We start from the raw sequence: 7,782 nt of genomic DNA, 5'->3' as shown, positions 1-7,782 counted from the left end.
CCTGCGCCATAAACAAAAAAAAGTTCCTATCATGCCTTTTAAATGGTCACACAGCGCAGAACTAATTCAAAACGCTGGAAATTCAAAATAAAACAACATCCGGTGGAACCGGATGCCACGGACAGACCCTTAAACATTCAAAATTTAAATATTCAAAAAAAACTAAACGAAAAAAAAAATTGCCGAACCGGACATGACCAGTTACTAACTCTGAAAATCAGAGGAAAAAAAATGCTGAAAATAAATACAAAAGGGGGATAAACAAAAAGGGCCGAATATAACTTGGGGCGCCGCGGGTGTTGTTGCGACGCCCGGTGCTGAGCCCACCCTCAAAATCCATGGCCACCGACGCACCTAAATTTCCGGTGGCCCCTTACCTGTATACCCTAGTACCTTCTAATTAATACTGAACGCCAGCATTACCATTATTACAATATTTTTATTTACAACTCATTATTAAATAGTATTAGCAAGTTCATTATAATTTAGCTTATCCAAAACCGAAATTTGTTGCGTATTTCCAAAGCAAAATAATCTTTTTACTTAATCTTACTTGATTTAAGACTAAACTTATTTATGTGCTATTTTGGTATTGCCTATTTATTTCGAAAAGGGGTTCAAACAAAATCTTTATCTTTTGACCCAAAAAGGAGAAAGGAACACGTTAAACTTATTGAAAAGCGGAACATTAATGAAATCGTATTCTTTTTTTTATTGATAAACCTAACAGTAAATGCAGTTTATTTTAAAATTAGCAAGTATTATGGGTTTTTATGAGTGGCCTGCTATCTCATTAGTGGTTATGTGGTTAATAGTGTTTTATATATTAGTTTTAGTTATCTCTTCATTTACTATTTTCATTTTATCTTGGTTTTACTTGATTTTATTTTGATTTATTTTTATTTTATTTTGTAACATCTTTATTCGTAAGCATGTTATTATGTAAATTTATGTATGTATAGAGTTGTATTTATGTAAATGGGTTTGGGTATTTGTTCGTTGTATTTACTTTTCTTTACTTACATATGACACAAGTACAGAACAAATTGTATGCAAAAAGTCTTAATGAGGTTTATATTAAATACCTGCATCTATGTATACTTTTAAATATGTAGCAAACGTACACGCCCTTACATAGATGTACGTATGTCGCAAGTAAAGACTAAAAATTTGGTAGAAAGTCTTAAATGAAATTTATATTACATACCAACATTTATGTATACTTTTAAATGTGTAGCAAACGTACATAGATATACGTATGTCGCAAGTAAAGACTAACTTTTATACAACAAGATTTAAATGGGGTTTATCTTAAATACCTACATCTATGTATGCTTTTAAATATGTAGCAAACGTACACGCCCTTACATAGATGTACGTATGTCGCAAGTAAAGACAAACTTTTATACAACAAGATTTAAATGGGGTTTATCTTAAATACCTGCATCTATGTATGCTTTTAAATATGTAGCAAACGTACACGCCCTTACATAGATGTACGTATTTCGCAAGTAAAGACTAAATTTTATACAAAAGATTTAAATGGGGTTTACACACATCTATGTGGATTATCTATATGTAGTATATTTTTTTCAAAACCCATCAATGGTTTACTAAATTAAATATGAGAAAAAAATTTGTTTCCGTATTACAGAACGAACTCACCAGGTTTAGTTGCTGGTCTTGGTGTCACGCTGGGTTCGTTGCAGCAGGCCCATATGAGGCGGCCCTACTCGTTGCTGTTGTTACTAAAGTTGACGTTGCAGCAGGCCTATATGAGGCGGTCCTCTTGGTTGTTGTTACTAAGGTTGATGTTGCAGCAGGCCTATATGAGGCGGCCCTGCTAGTTGTTGTTACTAAGATTGATGTTGCAGCAGGCCTATATGAGGCGGCCCTGCTGGTTGTTGTTACTAAAGTTGATGTTGCAGCAGGCCTATATGAGGCGGCCCTGCTGGTTGTTGTTACTAAAGTTGATGGTGGTGGTACGTCTGGTGGATGTGGCGCGTTTGGTTGACGCTTCCGATGGTATAACGCGCATTGATGGCGCTGCGATGGTGTTGGCGCCGTTAGTGGTGTTGTGGCCGCCTATTTTAGTAGGCGGAATCGAAAGGTGGTCGCCTGCTTATGGTGGCAGGTTGTCGGGCGTGAGTGGTGGCGCCCATACATATATACAAGAATGCGCTTTATGTTATTTCTCAATTTTGGTTCGGCAACACTTGAACGCCCTTAAGCACCTGACACACGTTTCTATTTCGCAGATTTAGTAGTGAAAATATGTCTGTGGCTGCTAGATATGAGAATGCGGTTGGCTCACGTTTCTCTAAAAGGTTGCAGCTTCCGACGTCTGTTACTAGAAAATTTTGACTCCTGTGGCTTAAGTATCGCCTATGTGAATTCATGTACGAACTAACCAACTTGCGCCGTTGAGGTGAAGTTGGTGGTTCTCCTTTGAATACTGGTGTTTCACTTAGTCTTTCAAGAGTCATATAAAACAAGTAGATAACTTCCCTCCTTGGGGTGCGCCAAATAATTCACACGGAAATCCAAAAAGTATCGTCCGAGAAATTGCTATTCAATGCAACTTTATAAAGAGTTTACGCCAGTATCTCTTTTTTTTCTGTGATTTATCAGTTCTGACGGCGTTTTGCTCTCAAACACGTTTTTATTTCCAGATTTCGTCGTGAGAAAAAGCATTGGTACCGGAAACTGCGTTTTTTCCTTTTTTCCTGCTGGTTTTGCAAATGGCTTCACAGCGGCGGTGGCGACATCTAGTGTTCATTTCGTTCAAATTTCCATGGCACCTTCTTGTTTGCCATCACTAGCCATTAGGTGCGTTCCAAAGGAAATTTCTCGATCGCTTCTCATACGAATTGGAACGCCCCTACGGTTAATAAAGTTGCGACATACTATAACGGCGGCGTCGGTAGATAGGTCTTTCGCTAGCTCCAGGTGAATAGCCCTAATCGTAAGACAAGTAAAGATGGCCACCCATCGCTTTTCATGACGCCGTCCAATAGATACAATGACTGGACCGAAGTAGTCCACGCCTGTGAATGAAAATGGTCTTACAAACGGGGTAAGCCTGTCCTTTGGGAGTTGACCCATCAATGGTGTTTGCGGAGCGGCTGCCAAATTTTTGCATAGTTGACAACTTATTTTAATTGATCTTAACAGACGTCGAACGCTTGGAATGCAAAAATTGTATCGTATAGCGGCAACCATAGACTCGAAATTATGATGATGAAACATTTCATGGTAATGTTTGCCTACCAAGAAAGACAGCGGATGACCTTTAGGCAGTATCACTGGTCGCTTAGTTGATGTGGGTACGCAATCGGCGTAATCGATTCGGCCACCCAAACGCACAACACCATCTTCATCCAATGTCGGACAAAATTTGTAAATCGAACTGCCTTTACTTACTGGCGAACCACTGGACAACATTTGCATTTCGTCCGCAAACCCAGTACTTTGAACTAGACGGTAGATAAAAGACTATGTTTGCTTTATTTATGTCGCCGATAATGATTTATGTACAATGAAATCTTTCTTGTTTGCCAGCGAACGAAATTTCGATACTGCTAATCGCACCCACGTCATTATTCGGAGAAATTTGTACAAGTTGGTATATTTAGCAAAGGGCACAACATGATCGTATGTCTGTATTGTATACAGTGTTTTAGAACGCAGCTCGGTATCGATACCTTCCTCAGCAATGTCTTTTGGAACAGTAGGCCAACTATCTGCGTCCCACTTTAAAAATAGGACCATTAATCCATTTACAATTTGAGTCAAACTTCTTTGGACGCGTTGCCTCGTCAGCGGGATTGACACACCCTGGCACCCATCTCCATTGGTGCACCTCGGATGACTGCAGCACTTCTGATACGCGATGAGCGACGAACTGTTTATAGCATCTAGGGTCGGATCTAATCCATTGGATCACAGTCTTGGAATCCGTCCAAAATAGTATCATGTTAGGTGTAACGTCGTGGCTGGCGATTATGACTTCCTTCAGCCGAACGCCTATAACGGCAGACTGTAACTTTAGGCGAGGTATTGACAGCGGTTTAAGTGGACTACACCTTGACCGTCCAGCGATAAAGATGACATCTGTTTTATTTTCGTAGCTCAAGCGCCAATAAGCAACAGTTGAATATGCAAGCTCACTTGCATCAACAAAAATGTGCAGCTGAATGTCTGCCTTGTCATTAAAAAACTCCTGGTTATAACATCGTGGCACCTGTAAGTATTCTATGGTTCGCAAACCTTTATACCAATCAAACCATTTTTCATATATGTCATCAGGAATGGGGTCATGCCAACCCACGTTCCGCTGCCACAGCCGTTGTAGCAATACTTTAGCGCAAACTGTAGCGCTACAAAGCAAACCGAAAGGGTCAAATATTGGCATTAATACGCTAAGCATTTCCCCATTTGTGGGTTTACGCATACCATCTAGCACCGCCTTTGGTACCCTAGCAAACGACAGTTTAAAACAGAAGTAGTCTCTTTTCGGACACCAGTGCATACCAAGTACCTTTTCAGTGGTACCTTCCCCCTTACAGGTGCTAAGTTCCCTTTGCGAAAGCGGTGCTGAACTGTTCCCTACAGCTTGCATAAGCTCTTCAGAGTTGGAGATTACGTTTCTCAGTTCAAATCCCTCACATGCGTGTATTTCTATCACCTTCTTAGTTACCTCGATAGCTTCCTTAATGTCGTTGAAGCTATCCATATAGTCGTCGACATAGTGGCGTTGAATGATAGCTTCGACTGCCCTCGGAAAGGTGTCTCGAAAACTTTCAGCGTTTAGATTCTTAATGTATTGGGCGGAACAGGGCGAACTAATTGACCCAAATATCATAACTCTCATTACATATATATCTGGAGGCTGGAGAGAATTTCCTCCTCTCCATAGAAAACGTTGTGAATTTTGATCGTCGTCGCGAATCAATACCATGTGAAACATTTCACGTATATCTCCACATACGGCTACCTTTCGTAGTCGAAAATTAAATAAAATATTTACCAATGATTTCGGTTGGTATTCGGACGGACCTTTCAACAAAGCACTATTTAGCGACATATCATTAATCTTTGCGGCAGCATCAAAAACTAAACGGCGTTTATTTCCTTTGTTTGGGTTGGTTGCTACAAAGTGTGGCAAGTACCATGTACGATCATCAACGTTGTCAATCTCAGCCACTGATAACTTCTTTGCACAACCCTTGTAAACGTAATCATCAATTTTTTGTATATACCAATCACGATATTCGGCATCTGAATTCATTTTTGATTCGACTTGTTGTAATTGCTTTACAGCTGTGTCAAAGCTTTGCGGAAAGCTAACATTATCACTGCGCCACAGTAAGCCAGTTTCATATCTATTGTTTATAAATTTTGTAGTATCCCTGAGTAATTTTTCTCCTCGGATGTCTGCATCTGATCGGACTATTGGTACTGATTTCACTTCGAAATTATCAGCAACGAAATACTCGGCGATTTGCTGATTTAGTTCATATAAATCTGTTGCTTCAATGTTTACATGACCCACCATTACATCAGTAGCTCTTTCTTCATTTGATCCAAAAATTGTCCATCCTAATTTGGTATGATGTGCCGCAAAACCTTCATTAATATTTAAAACGCTAGTCGGTCGAATTAAATGCGTATGTGGCAAGCCTACCAATAACTGTGGAACTGCATTGCAATAATCAAAAATATTTTTATCTCTAAGCTGTTTGTGTTTACGTATAAATTCGCCTAAGTGCAAAGACTGTTCGGGCAAGTACAATTTTTTTGTTGTTTGTACACCGCTCATTTGGTATTTTGTGGATTCTGAAAAAATATCGCCGATCTCAAATGAAACTCGCTTCGATGGTTCACTCGTCGTTTGATTGCCTATCCATTTGAGGCGAAGCATGTCAGTTTTACCCTTCACTCCTATGGCGTTTGCGATACTTTCCTCTATCAATGAGATTTTCGCTCCTTCGTCGATGAATGCAATTACAGTGACTTCGCCCTTTGGCCCTTTCAATTTTACAGGCAAGTATTTCAGAAGTGTTTGTTTTGTGTCAGCTGATTTATAAACTGAATGCAGCGAAGTTTGAAATTCACTGACTGTGGTCACTGGCTTGCTATCTTGTTCGTCTTTATTATTTGTATGTGTATTATTATTAGAATTTTCTTTGTGCAACAATCGGTTGTGGAATCTATCACAGCCTTGCACTCCACATTGTCGTCGTTTTGTGCAGCTATATAAATTATGGCCTGGTTGTAAACAAGAGAAACACAAATTGTTTTTCTTCACAACATTCCATCGATACGAATACTTAGCGTCTTTAAACTTTTGACATTTAAACAAATTGTGGTTTTCTTCACACATTGAACACTTTTTATCATCTTTGTTTATAGACAGTACTGGCCTTGTTTGCATTTTATTTCTGGTTAACGATTGCTCATGTGCAGATTGTTTCACTGGCATAACATCAGTGGCCATTGACACATACAACGCAACTGTTTGAAGCCAGTTCGCAAAATCTCTTACAGATGGGTACGGTTGCTGCAAAGTTAGTATGTGGCGAGTCCACTCTTCTCTTTTGCTAAACTGTAGCTTGCTCAGTAACTCATCCAATAAAATTGGATTGTTTAAATGAGGGGCGGCGCCGGAACTTTCAAGGAAAGCCGCTAAATTTGAAACCATTGTACTGTAATTCAGAATGTCAGATATCTTCATGCTACTGATGGTAGGGTATGCACGTGCCTTTGCAATCTGGCTACGAACGAGTAACTCTGGGCGCCCGTAGTGGTGCTCCAAAGTGCTTATTACAGTATTTACATTTGCGGGATGCATTAAAAGTGATTCAACTTGTTGGCGCGCTTTAGTTTTAAGCGCTTTCTGTAGACGTAACAAGTTTTCCAAATCTGTGTAGGCATATAACCTAGTGGTTTCCTTATAGGCTACTGAAAACATTGGCCACTCTTCTGGCGAGCCATGGAATTCGGGTAAATCGAGTACTTTGCGTATGGGTGGATGGACTCCAAGGCTTGCTGGCAACTGATTATAATTAACAATTGGATTGAACGTGACTGGAAACATAAGGAGATCCAGCTGCGTATACTGATGGCGTGGCTATTGAGGGAGGATTCGAGTTATTGGCAACGTATGGGAAAGTGGGATTGACGAATGTGGTGGTATGCGGTGTTGACTGAACCGCACTACCGGATGAGGCGACAAAAATGTTTGGGCATATGTCAGCATTGGCATGAGTGGTGTTAAATGCAAGGGCATGGGCGACGTGTGAATAAATTGAATATTGATTTGCATACATACCATTGGCGGCGCTGTTGACGTAAGCGCTGGCAGCATTATTCGTTGAAGTGATTGTGTTATAAATTGTTGAGCTTTTCGAGCTAGTGGCATAAGAGGCTGTTGTTGAGGTTATGTCAGCTACTGTGCTGACGACGGGTATGTTGGCGGATGCAGCTTCCGTGCTTTGTCCATTACTGACATTGTGGACATTTTCATTTTGTTGGCGACTAATTATATTTTGCAGGTTGACCTTTTCCTGCTCCGATGAGGCTAATGCCAATTGCAGTTGCTTTACGTGCTGTCGAAGCTCTTCTTCGGCATTTTTGCAAGGTGTAATTGTGCGATTGGATTCGTCGTCACTGACTTCGTTGCTACTAGGCATTTCGATAATTGTATTTTTATAGTTGCGCAGATTATATCTTCGGAAGCTTTTTTGTTCTATTAGTGATGAATTTTTCATCGAGTGCAAA

This window comes from Eurosta solidaginis, chromosome 4 (assembly GCF_040869045.1).
Source record: "Eurosta solidaginis isolate ZX-2024a chromosome 4, ASM4086904v1, whole genome shotgun sequence".
Lineage (NCBI taxonomy): Eukaryota > Metazoa > Arthropoda > Insecta > Diptera > Tephritidae > Eurosta > Eurosta solidaginis.
The sequence above is the reverse complement of the archived record's forward strand: the minus strand, read 5'-3'. Positions refer to the sequence as shown.